Source organism: Neoarius graeffei, chromosome 4 (genome assembly GCF_027579695.1).
Source record: "Neoarius graeffei isolate fNeoGra1 chromosome 4, fNeoGra1.pri, whole genome shotgun sequence".
Lineage (NCBI taxonomy): Eukaryota > Metazoa > Chordata > Actinopteri > Siluriformes > Ariidae > Neoarius > Neoarius graeffei.
In genome coordinates, this window is record NC_083572.1 from 30,734,792 (window position 1) to 30,748,939 (window position 14,148).

A 14,148-nucleotide genomic window follows, 5' to 3' on the forward strand; every position below is an offset into this window, starting at 1 on the left:
GCATCCAACTTAGACAGTGTAGGTACATACCTTCCACCCTGCTTCTGTACAAGCTGCAGCAAGCTCACTGTACTTCTTTTTTCTTTCGAAGGCTGCCTCCATCATTTCTTCTCACGCTACTCTGAGTTCTGCCAAGATTACCGTCTTAGCAGAGGTGGACCACAGAATGATTTCTGGCTGTAGGGAAGTAATGACTATTTCGGGAGAGAACTTGAGCTGCTGGTTGAGGTCAACCTTCATCTGCTACTCGCATCCAGATTTCAAGATGGACCACTCCCTCTGGCTGATGTTTCCTGCTTCCGCTCCTTGTTTAATGAAACCTATCCACAGTTTGGAGGATGACGGGCTGGCTCTGTTGGATTTGACCCTGCGTTCCTCGAACACCTCTGCCAGTTTCCAGAGCACTTGGTTGTGGTGCCATCTATATCAGCCCTGGGTCAGAGCTGTTTTGCAGCCAATGAGGATGTGCTGCAAACTTGGATTTAGTGTCTCACAAAGGCTGCAGCAGGTTTCTCAGCCATACCAGAGGTGCAAATTCTGGGGGCTTGGGATGTTGTCATAGGTGGACCTGATGAGGAAGCTCAGTCTTGCTTGAGGGATTTTCCACATGTCGGTCCACTTTACGACTCTGTTGGTAACTGCCTCCCAGTTTGTCCACCTTCCTTGCTGATGTTGGCTCATAGCTCTGATCCTTAGCTCTTCATCCTCCATTCAGGTGACTTCTGAGACCACTAGCTCTTTCCTCTCTTTTTTCATGGCTTTGGACCACATCTTGGGGGCTGGTCCCCACCCCAGCCCTGCCTTGCCCTGCCCTGCTGTAACCACCCAACTATTTCCCGGTGTTGTAGTTGGCTGATATCCTGGTCCACTTCTTGTTCAGCCCTCCATTTGCGCCCTGTTTGCACTGATGCCTTGGCTTGTTGCACAACTGGATCGAGTGAGTCTCTCAGCTCAAACACGGGCCTCACCTTTTCCAGCTTGTAGCCCAGATTGAGTGACTTCAGTGGTAACTGGAGTATGTTCTTTCCAAACAGGGCAGCACTGAAGAGGCAGTAAGGTAGACCTAGCCACTTGCAGATCTAGTTGTTTGCTTTCAGGTCCATCCTCTGTACTGTTGTTGCAGAGATCTCACTCAACTTTAGCGGCCACATCAGGCAATGGTAAAGGGTGAATTGATAGCACCAGGTATTGAATTTTCCTGGCAAGTGGCTTTGGTCTATCTTCACCAGGCCTTCTGAGAGCTGTGACATGACGGAATGAGCCATGTGCTTGTCTGAGAGCTCAGCAGTGTATAGCCTCCCAAGGCTTTGCACTGGCTGCTCTGCCAACAGTGGGATCTTCTCTTCATTGACAGAGATGATGATGAGTTTTTTTTCTGGACCCTTTCTGAATGGACAGGCTTCAAGACTTAGCTGGTTTGATTTTCATCCTTGCCCAGCTGAGGAGCTCCTCCAGTCTCATCAACAGTCGAGTTGTACAAGCGGCTGTTTGTAGGAGCATTGTAACATCATCCATGTAACTTCTCATGGCTGGAAGATGCTACCCCGTTTCGGCTCTAACTCCTTAGGCCATCTGTCTTGTACCAATGAGGATGACTTCAAAGGCAGCTGTAAACAGGATGGGTGAGATTGAACAACCCATCGCTATGCCTTTCTTGAGCTGCTGCCAATCAGTTGTTATTTCCTGGGTTGTGAAGAAAGTGTAGAAGTTGAAGTAGTCAGAAACCATATCTTGGATGCAGGTAGGCATGTGGAAACAATTGAGTGTGTAGGTGATGAGCTGGTGCGGGACAGATCCATATGCATTTGCTAGGTCCAGCCAGACTACATGGAGGTCTAGCTTCTTGTGTTTGCCTGTCTGAATTTGCTCCCAGATCATGGCAGAGTGTTCGACACAGCCACGAAATCCTGGGACCCCTGCCTTCTGGCAGCTGGTATCAGTGTATTTGTTGGCCACAAGGTAGTTGGTCATGCATCTAGCCACCACTGTGAAGAAAATCTTCCCTTCCACGTTAAGCAGAGCAATGCTTCAAAACTGGGTGATGTTATGGGAGTTTTTCTCCTTGGGAATGAAGGTGGTTACAGCTCTACATCATGCCAGTGGGATAGACTTAGTTTCCCAAGCAGCTCTCATTAGCTTCCACAGTCGCTTCAACACCATGGGGCAGTTCTTATATACCTTGTAGGGCACGCCGTTTGGTCCAGGTGCTGATGCAGATCTTTCTTTTCACATCACCTGCTTGATTTCTGTCCACTTGGGAGGTGTGGTATAAAATTTGAAGGCAGGTTCCAGAGGGCAGGGAACATACCCTGGTGAGCTAAGGGAGATGTTCTTGTTGCTGTCACCAAGCTGTTCCCTGATATGGTTCTCTAGTTCCTGTGGGGTGGTCTTGAACTTCCCAGACTACTACTCTTCAAGCAGGTATCGGGCGTACTTGAAGGGGTCTCGGAAGAAGCTAGTGTGTACTTTCTGCTCCTGCATTTGTGAATCCGCTCTGCTCTCCTGAGGTTGGTAATCCTGGATCTTAGCTGGTCCCAGAGAGCTTTGAGACCCTCCTTCGCTTGCTCTTGTGCCTTCCTCCACGCTTTCCAGAGAAGTTGTCTTTCCTTCACCAACTTAAAGATTCCTCTTTCTCTCCTTCCTTGCTGCTTGGGGGTGATAATCTTCTTGGCATTTCCCCAAACCTCTGCCTGCCTTCTTCATAGATGATGTTCCCAAAGACATTGAGTTTGGCTGTTGTGCTGCCCTTTAGTGAGTTCTGGAGGATTGGTTGTAGCTTCTGTTCAAAGGATCTCCATGCCTCTTTGTTGTTGGCTTTTGGCCACCTGACTTTGTTCTGGGGGATTGGCTCCTCTTTTGGTGGTGCTCTTGTGGATTGGCTGCTTGCAGGCTCAGCACGCATAGCTTGCAGCAGGGCATGTTTGTGCTGCTAGTGTTGCACTTCCTTTGGGGAAGGCTGCTGCAGCTACTCTCTCTCACCCTCAGCAACAGTGGACTCAACAGCACTGTGGTGCTCAACCAGGCTTTAAGTCTTCCTTGTCTCACCTGCAGAAGCAGTGCAAGTTTGCAGATGGGTTTTTCCCTCGTATTTTGCCTTTCCTTGATGGATGTGCAGGCCCCATTGTGTTGTCACTTTGGACCATCCGCAGCTGCACTTCCTAAGGATCTTGCTGCCATTAGTCATTGTCATTCCAGTATTTTCCACGTTGTCCATCCTAGTTGGTCCATCTTCCATCCCCGCCTCTTTGTGGACTGCCAGGCTGTCTTCTTTGTATTTTGCTTGTAGTTTTTAGGGGGTCCGTGTAGCGAGGAAGTCACTTCATGGACATGTGGAAAGAATAACTAGCCTGTCCACCCCTGGTGCAGTCTTTCCCGCCGGCAGTCAGTCTTCCCTGACTGCCCTCCAGTCTTTCCTGGACGCCAACTGCCCTATTCGCAGTAGTCACTGGTGTTCCAGATAAACTTAGATGGAAGCACAGGTGTTACCTGCAGGGTATTTCTGCCTGTTGCACCTCCGCTGGTGCCAGTGAGCCAGCCACAGGGTCATCACCTGGGAACCACCCTTCACAGATGTTTTGCCCCTTTGAACCACCTTTTAGTGAAGTACAGTGGTGCTTGAAAGTTTGTGAACCCTTTAGAATTTTCTATATTTCTGCATAAATATGACCTAAAACATCATCAGATTTTCACACAAGTCCTAAAAGTAGATGAAGAGAACCCAGTTAAACAAATGAGACAAAAATATTATACTTGGTCATTTATTTATTGAGGAAAATGATCCAATATTACATATCTGTGAGTGGCAAAAGTATGTGAACCTTTGCTTTCAATATCTGGTGTGACCCCCTTGTACAGCAATAATTGCAACTACACTTTTCTGGTAACTGTTGATCAGTCCTGCACACCGGCTTGGAGGAATTTTAGCCCATTCCTCCATACAGAACAGCTTCAACTCTGGGATGTTGGTGGGTTTCCTCACATGAACTGCTCGCTTCAGGTCCTTCCGCAACATTTCCATTGGATTAAGGTCAGGACTTTGACTTGGCCATTCCAGAACATTAACTTTATTCTTCTTTAACCATTTTTGGTAGAATGACTTGTGTGCTTAGGGTCGTTGTCTTGCTGCATGACCCACCTTCTCTTGAGATTCAGTTCATGGACAGGTGTTCTGACATTTTCCTTTAGAATTCACTGGTATAATTCAGAATTCATTGTTCCATCAATGATGGCAAGCCGTCCTGGCCCAGATGCAGCAAAACAGGCCCAAACCATGATACTACCACCACCATGTTTCACAGATGGGATAAGGTTCTTATGCTGGAATGCAGTGTTTTGCTGTCTCCAAACATAACACTCCTCATTTAAACCAAAAAGTTCTAGTTTGGTCTCATCCATCCACAAAACATTTTTCCAATAGCCTTCTGGCTTGTCCATGTAATCTTTAGCAAACCAGATGAGCAGCAATGTTCTTTTTGGAGAGCACTGGATTTCTCCTTGCAACCCTGCCATGCACACCATTGTTGTTCAGTGTTTTCCTGATGGTGGACTCATGAACATTAACATTAGCCAATGTGAGAGAGGCCTTCAGTTACTTAGAAGTTACCGTGCGGTCCTTTGTGACCTTGCCAACTATTACACGCCTTGCTCTTGGAGTGATCTTTGTTGGTCAACCACTCCTGGGGAGGGTAACAATGGTCTTGAATTTCCTCCATTTGTACACAATCTGTCTGACTGTGGATTGGTGGAGTCCAAACTCTTTAGAGATGGTTTTGTAACCTTTTCCAGCCTGATGAGCATCAGCAACGCTTTTTCTGAGGTCCTCAGAAATCTCTTTTGTTCGTGCCATGATACACTTCCCCTAACATGTGTTGTGAAGATCAGACTTTCATAGATCTCTGTTCTTTAAATAAAACAAGGATGCCCACTCACACCTGATTGTCATCCCATTGATTGAAAACACCTGACTCGAATTTCACCTTCAAATTAACTGCTAATCCTAGAGGTTCACATACTTTTGCCACTCACAGATATGTAATATTGGATCATTTTTCTCAATAAATAAATGACCAAGTATAATATTTTTATCTCATTTGTTTAACTGGGTTCTCTTTATCTACTTTTAGGACTTGTGTGAAAATCTGATGATGTTTTAGGTCATATTTATGCAGAAATATAGAAAATTCTAAAGGGTTCACAAACTTTCAAGTGCCACTGTAGCTTCATCTCACACTGAAATGATGAGAAAAACCGAACCTTTAATTGAAAAAATGTATTCAGAGAAAAACAAATCCCTCATCAAGAAATAACCATTATCAACAAAAACACATGTGCCACTATTATTGGCACCCACACATTTAACACTTTGTACAACCTCCCTTTGTCAATACCATTTTGTTGGAGATACAGAGCAAGGCATCTGAGACCATTCTTGTTATTTCATGGAGTCCATGACACCATGTACCCTAACAACATTTCCAGGGCCTTTGGAGGAAAAACAATTTCCACATCACAGAAGCACCACCATGTTTTCCAGTTGGGATAAGTTTATTTTCATTATAGTCATCCTTCTTTTTAGCCAACCCCACCTTGAGTGTTTATTGGTAAAAAGGTCCATTTTTGTTTCATCAGACCACAGAACATTGTTCCAGTCAAAGTTGTAGTAGCATTTCGCAAACTCCAGGCACTTCTGTTTGTGGTTAAATGCCTTTTTTTTCTGCCATAACTTCCATATATTCTGTTGGCATGGAGGTGGCATCTGATGGTGGTTTTGGAGACTTGGAAACCCCAAGATTTTACTTTTTCTTGTAATTCACCAACAGTGATACTTGGGGATTTTATTTTTTGGTCTCTCATCATCATTATCCTCACTGTACATGCACATTTATTATATAAATAAACTTGGATCCTCTTCCATGTAAGTTTGTAACAGTTGCAATTGATGCCCACTTTTATTATTATTATTATTATTATTATTATTGCCCTCACAATATAAATGGGAATTTTCAGGCAAGTAGCAATTTTTTATAACCATCCCCCAATTTATTAAGGTCAACCCATGTTTCCCTCATTTGGTTTGTGTATTTTCTTATCTTTCCCATGTTGATGGATGACTACACAAATTTGGCTTCTGTGTTAAGGATTATTTTAACCTCAAGATTACTGTTTAGCATGCTGTAGAGCTTCAACATGTATTTAGATTCCTGTTTCTGTGGCCCCAGTTATCTTTGGGCCAGGTTTTCTGTGTGACAAGGGTCAACAAGTGAAAATGCAGAATGTATTTTTGTTACCTTGTTTAGAAAGTTAGCACTTTCTCATTACAATATTTTTGAGAACTGACAGACAAAGATGCATAAGTCTGCTACAAATATTTTTCTAATTTCACTGAGAAATTGTTGTATTACTTAGCCTAAATTTATGATACTCTGCTCCGGCCACAATTATGTTTTCTTTACCACTGATAGTAGTCATTGTCGAAGTACTTAAAGAATTAAACACAGACTCCTATTATAAGCTTTCAGGTCATGTGATAATTAGATGTCATATTAGTTACAAGAGGGCCTGTGTGTTTCCAAACTTAGTGGAAGTATGTGCTTTAGCCAGTGGAAAGCCTCTATTGGGCAGCTAATCAGAAGTCTGTGTTCAAACAAAGAAAAGTCATTTTCCAACTATTTTAATAGGAGCCACCATTTTGTTTTGGGGTGGTTCTGGGGAGGTCCCTTGTACCAGGATAAATTGTATAAAACCACTGCCATCTCTGAAGAAATGTCAATGCTTTCCAGAAACACTCAAATGCTAACATTGTTTCTACACAATAAAGACGCTTTATTTCACTACGCTTTCATGTGGTGAATTTTTAGCTACTTTTGAGATTCAGACATCCACTATATGCGTCACCTCATATTTGTACCTCAGTTAATCAGAAAGTAATGGATTACAGGTTGAAAGTTCCTACACACTCCAATTGATTAAAAAATGTACAAATGGGAAACATGCTTCAGTTTCATTGTGGTCACTATAATTTCCAGGGGTGCCAATAATTCTGGCATATGTGTTTTTGTTGAAAACTATTCTTCCTTGATGAGGGATTTGTCTTTCTCTGAATAAATGTATTTCAATTAAAGCTTGGATTTTTCCCTTATTTTTTCAATAGGAGATGAAGGTACTTGACCAAAAGGTGGATTTTTTTAAGCCTTTTAATGAATTTTTACAAGGAGTGCCAATAAGTGTGGCAAGCACTTTTGTTCAGGCTCATTCTCACCTTACTGATAACCTTCTGTTTGAACAATTTCAGTCTGGGTTTTGTCCATCCTAATTTGTCCAGACCTACATTTTTTTTTAAATATGTGGCTGGGTTAAAGATCTGTGTTAGGGATTTGCTGGGATTCGAACCTGGTTCGTTGGTGTGATAATCCAGCAAACCCCCACTAGGCCACCAGAGGGATGACTCAAATGCAGAGGCGTGAGGCGGAAGTAGAAAAAGTATCAAAAAGTTTATTTATACTATATACAATATTTACAATCCAATGAAAAAAACAAAAAAAAAAGAAAATCCAAAAGCTCAGAAGATAACAAAAATAAAAATATCCAAAGGCACAAAACAAAAGCCAAAAAACCAGAAAAGCAAAGTGCAAAACAAAGAACACGGTACAGAGGAAACTGGAGATAAACATAACAGCACAAAGACTCAGTGACAAGAGGACTGAACTCAGGGGTATAAATACACAAACTAATTAAGGACACAGGTGAAGATAATCAGGACAAACAGGCAATTAACAAAAAACACAAAACACAGGAACAGTGGCGGCCTCTAGAGGCCAAAATAAACATGACATGAAAAGGAAATAACAGCGGCCTCTAGAGGCCAAAACAGTCCTAGTCCTAACAGGACCCCCCCCTCTAGGAGCATCTCCTGACGTTCCCAGGGCGATCCGGATGGGCCGAATGGAAGTCCCGACACAGTTCTTTATCTAGGACATCCCGAGCAGGAACCCAGCAGCGCTCCTCAGGACCATAGCCCTCCCAGTCCACCAGATATTGCAACCCGCTGCGGACCCGGCGGGAGTCAAGCAGGCGATTCACAGTGAACACAGTCTGCCCCTGGAAGATGCGGGGGGGTGGGGGGTTCCTAGGGGCAGGGGCATACGTAGACGTCAGTACGGGCCGCAACAGGGAAACATGGAAAGTGGAGTTGATCCTCAGAGTCCGGGGCAACTGGAGCCGGTAGGAGACAGGGTTCACCCTGCGCACCACCTTGAAGGGGCCAATGTAGCGAGGAGCAAGCTTGCGGTTCTCCACCCGCAGCGGAAGGTCCTTAGTGGACAGCCAAACCCGCTGCCCAGGGCGGAAAGCGTGTGCAGGTCTTCTATGGCGGTTGGCCTGAGTCTGGTTGGTTCTGGAGGTCTGTATGAGGGTCTTCCTGACCTTGCTCCAGGTCTTGCGACACCGTCTCACATATTGGTTGACCGAGGGCACCCCCGCGTCCTCCTCCAGCCAGTGCCTCCACTCCTCAAGGGCCAGTTTGACCGCTAGCAGTTCTCGATCCCCCACATCGTACCGGGACTCCGCAGGACTCAGGCGGTGGGAGAAGTAAGCGCAGGGGTGCAGCTTTCCTTCTGAACATTGAGAGAGCACCGCGCCGACACCACTGTCCGAGGCATCCACCTCCACGATGAATGGTTGGGAGGTGTCCGGGAGGACCAGAATGGGTGCCGTGCAGAAGCGGTCCTTGAGGTCTTTGAATGCCTTTTCCGCCTGAGGAGACCAGACATAAGATCCACCTGTCCTTTTGGTGAGGTCTGACATGGGTGCTGCCACAGAAGTGAAGTTCCTGATGAACTTGCGGTAGAAGTTAGCGAATCCTAAGAACCGCTGAACCTCCTTAACGGACTTGGGAGTAGGCCAATCCCGGACGGCCAGGGTCTTGGCAGGGTCCATTTGGAGTTGGCCTGTCCGTACAATAAATCCCAGAAAGGAGACCTCAGGAACATGAAATTCGCATTTCTGGGCCTTGGCGAACAGATTGTTCTGTAGCAGCCTCTGGAGAACCTGGCGGACATGGTGGCGGTGCTCCTGCACGGTCTTGGAAAAGATAAGGATGTCGTCGAGGTAGACAAAAACGTACAGGTTAATCATGTCCCTTAAGACGTCGTTGATTAGGGCCTGAAAAACAGCTGGTGCGTTGGTGAGTCTGAAGGGCATCACCTGGTATTCGTAGTGCCCAGACGGGGTGTTAAAGGCAGTCTTCCACTCGTCTCCCTGTCAGATACGGATGAGGTGGTATGCGTTCCGTAGGTCCAACTTGGTGAAGACGGTGGCGCCTTGGAGCAGGTCGAAAGCTGTGGACATCAGCGGAAGGGGATATCGGTTGCGCACAGTGATCTTGTTCAGGCCCCTGTAGTCAATACATGATCAGAGCCCCCCATCCTTCTTGCCGACAAAGAAGAAGCCGGCTCCAGCAGGTGAGGTGGAGGGTCGAATAAACCCAGAGACCAGGGCATCTTTGAGGTATTCCTCCATGGCCTTGCGTTCTGGCTGAGAGAGGGAAAACAGTCTGCCACGAGGAGGGGTAGTCCCAGGGAGCAAGTCGATGGCACAGTCATAGGCACGGTGCGGAGGAAGAACGGCGGCTCTACTCTTGCTGAAAACTTCCTTAAGATCCCAGTACTCTGTGGGAACTTGAGATAACTCGGTGAGATCAGGGGGCTCGGCAGGAGACACAGGAGAGCTAGAGAGCAGACAAGAGGCATGGCATGAAGGGCCCCATTCCACAACCTGGCATGTTACCCAGTCTATGCGAGGGTTGTGGCGAGTAAGCCAAGGAAGGCCTAGAATAACTGGGAACTCAGGTGAAGGAATCAGGTGCAGGGATATTTCTTCCTTGTGACCTTGAGACTGGAGGAAGACTGGAGAAGTGACTTGGGTGACTCTTCCATCACCTAACGCTTGGCCATCGAGGGCAGACACAGACAGTGGGACTTCAAGATGTGCAGTCGGAATATTGATGCTTTGGGCGAAGTGAATATCCATAAAATTCCCAGCCGCCCCTGAGTCTATCAAAGCTTGACAAGAGTGGACAGACTCACCCCAGGAGATGGAGACCGGGATGTAGATTCCTTGGCCAGGGAGTCCGGGAGAGAGGGTAGGCCCCGTCACAACCCTCCCTCGGCTGGACGGGGCGGTCCTTTTCCCAAGAGTTCAGGACATGATGCTCGGAAGTGACCAGGCTTGCCACAGTAGATGCAGCACTTATCCCTCCTTCTGCGCTCCCTCTCAGATGCGGAGAGGCGAGTACGACCCACTTGCATGGGTTCTGGACAGTCACTGAAGGAGGTAGATGGTTTCCAGGTAGAGGTAGGGAGGCTGGGGGGGCTCAAGACTTGGTGGCGTTCTCTCATCCTGTTGTCCAGACGAATAGCATGTGAGATGAGGGTTTCGAGGTCACTTGGGCATCCAATAGAGGCCAGACCGTCCTTGATGGGGTCAGACAGACCATGGTGGAAGGCTGACACCAGGGCAGTCTCGTTCCATCCACTTACTGCTGCGAGCGTTCGGAACGAGATGGCGTAATCTGCGACGCTTCCTCCTTGCCGGATGGACATGAGCTTTCGGGCTGCGTCGGTACTGATGTCTGTCTGATCGAAGACCCGAAGCATCTCCTCAGTAAACAGCTGGAAGTCAAAGCACTCAGGTCCCTGTCTCTGCCAGATAGCAGTAGCCCAGGCTCGCGCCTTACCAGCTAATAAGGTTATCACAAAGGCAATCTTGCGGCGATCCGTAGTGTAGGTGGTAGGCTGAAGCTCAAAGGTGAGTTGACACTGGGTAAGGAACTCTCGGCACTCACTGTGCTTGCCATCATACCTCTGTGGTGCAGGAAGGCTGGGTTCGCGAGGTGAAGAAAGCATCATGGCAGGAGGCACTGGAGCAGGAGCTGGATCAGGATGAGGAGATGCAGGCAGAGATGTCAGCTGTGCCAGGGTTTTCCCAATTTGCTGAAGCAGTTCCTCGTGGCGAGCAAGGGCCTCACGTTGGCTGGTGAGCGTACGTCCATGAGCGTCCATGGTCGCTCCGAAGCGTGTCGGAGCTGCCATAATTCCCTGAAGGTTGGCCGGGTAGACAGTTGAAGCAGCCTCTGCTGAGTCGGTCATGACGGAGTCTTTCTGTTAGGGATTTGCTGGGATTCGAACCTGGTTCGTTGGTGTGATAATCCAGCAAACCCCCACTAGGCCACCAGAGGGATGACTCAAATGCAAAGGCGTGAGGCGGAAGTAGAAAAAGTATCAAAAAGTTTATTTATACTATATACAATATTTACAATCCGATGAAAAAAACAAAAAAAAAAAGAAAATCCAAAAGCTCAGAAGATAACAAAAATAAAAATATCCAAAGGTACAAAACAAAAGCCAAAAAACCAGAAAAGCAAAGTGCAAAACAAAGAACACGGTACAGAGGAAACTGGAGATAAACATAACAGCACAAAGACTCCGTGACAAGAGGACTGAACTCAGGGGTATAAATACACAAACTAATTAAGGACACAGGTGAAGATAATCAGGACAAACAGGCAATTAACAAAAAACACAAAACACAGGAACAGTGGCGGCCTCTAGAGGCCAAAATAAACATGACACGAAAAGGAAATAACAGCGGCCTCTAGAGGCCAAAACAGTCCTAGTCCTAACAATCTGGGGATCAAGACACTACAAGATAAATCCTGTATTGCTTTTACCAGGGTAAGAAGGCATTTTGGGGCTTTTGGTATGCGTCTTTGCGATGATTGCTAGGATGCTACAAGTTTTAGTATCAACTGTAAACTCGAGTGTTCTTCAACTCGGCTCCCCGCCATCCCAGCAAAAGGTTCAAGAGCTAATTTTTACATCGTCTTTTGGTAAAATCCTTTGCCCTTTCAACCTTTATCACTTCAAAGGGAACCCGGAAGAAATGTATTAGTTTCATGGTTTGTTCGATTTGAGCAGCCCAAAACAGGGTCAGACTGGGAACAAATTTCGTCCCTGGCATTTTTCCTCTGGACCAGCCCACTATTGGCCCGACGAAACCACCCCCAAACACGCACTCACACATCCACCCACCCATCCACACCGAACCCCCAATGAACAAATACCAGACACCTATACACCATGAAAACACACTTTCACTGTCATTTCAATTTCACCTTGAACATATTACAAAACAAGCACAAGCACACAAGCTTTTGTGTCTCCAAAATGTATGTGTGTGGGATTAAAATTAACGTCGTCCCATCGACGTGATAATTCTCATCGGGAGAATTTGTGTGTGTGTGTGTGTGTGTTTACTTTACCTTACCTTACAGGATACAGTCTCGGGGATGGCTATGCACATGTTAGGTGATGAGAAGGCGTCTCATTAGGCTACTCTTTTCTGCCACCATGTCAACAATTGTGTCCAAGGACATCAAAATGTCTTTTTCACTTGACATGAGCATGAATGCCTCCAGGTGCTCCTGGGCTGTAGTGCTCCGTAACCGGTTTTTAATGAATTTCAGTGTGGAGAAGCTGCGTTCACACGCCACTTGGGTAACAGACAGGGTGAGAAGGAATTTATATCCCAGTCCAATAAGGTGGTAGGCATCAGTTAACAAATTATAACGAGAAAGGATGTGGTAGCAGCACACTGGACAGTTTTTGCATGATGTGCAGGCCTTACTCAACACTTCACATTCCCTTTCACATTGGTCCTGTCCATATTCATTGTCATTCTCAGTGCTGGTTCTCACCATATATTCCTCCAAAACAGACAACTTTAGTCTGTCCTAATGAGAAGCCAGACTTTCCAGCTCCCCCTTAAGGGCATCTGCGGTAGCACAGCTGTCATATTTGATAAGCTGTTTACTCAGCTCTTGGAGCTGAGATGCATGCACACCTTTACACTGTATTTCAGCAAAGGAGCGTGGGTCAAGAAGACACAATTCAGCATAAAGTTTACCATTTTTTTCAAACCGCCGGCTTATGCTCTCAGTTACTGTGTCCAGGATGACATTATGAACTTTGTTTTGGTAAATTGTGTTGCTGTCAGTAGTGGTCTCATCCTCAACCATCTCATCAAACATTCTCTTCTTCTTTCTTGGTCTTTTCCATGGCAGTGCATTCTCAACCTCCACTTCACAGTCCTCCTCATTTTGCAGCTTGTCATTTGCCCATGCGACGAAGGCATCTGCTGACCTCTGAACAGATTCAAAATCCCTCGCATACTTTCTGAGGTTCTCCTGAGTGCCAGTGACGAGGCAATGAGCTGTGACTAGATTCATTCCAGAGGTCTGTAGGTATTTGGACAAAGCAGATGTCTGTTCAAAGATGCGTAGGAAGATGTGAGCTGTCAATATTGTTTCATATTTCAGCAAACTCTCCACATACCCTTTTGCCTTTGTACGAACAGTGGATGCCATGTGGGTGTTGTCTCTGATGGCAGTGAGCGTTAACACAACACTGACATATGCACAATTATCAGGAACACCAAACGCTCCAAATATTTTGGTTAGGGCAACGTCCTTGGCCCACCACCTTGTCTGCCCAATGACTGTGAGACGCTTCAGGTGAGTATCTGCTACCTCTTCCCAAACACCCATTCTCTGGTGGGATTCTCTCAGGAACACTGCAATGTCATTTAATAGAGAGAACAGGGAGGCACTCTCTATGACCACGCCTGTGGTGTCTGCAAGCACCAGGTTCAATATATGAGCGTAGCACCAAACATGCACTTGCCCTGGGGCATGAGATGACAAGAGAGTTGAGAATCCTCTATACTCCCCTTGCATGTTTGCTGCCCCATCTGTTGAGTTACCTGTACACAGCTTCATGTCAATGCCCATTTTGCTGAGGAGATTTTTAATCAATTCAGCAAAGTATTGACCAGTGGATGCCTTGCAATTTACCACACCAATCAGTCTCTCGTGAATAGCATCAGTCACATATCTGATAACAACAGAGCACTGGTCATGGGAAGATATATCCTGTGTTGTATCAATTTGAATTGAAAACATTTCAGCTTGTCTGACCTCAGCAGCAACATGATCTTGTATGAGGCGTCCAATAACCTCTATCACAGTGTTGACTGTTGTTTTCGACAGGAAAGTGACATATGACCCTCTACCCCTCACAGTACTGCCTGAGCCAT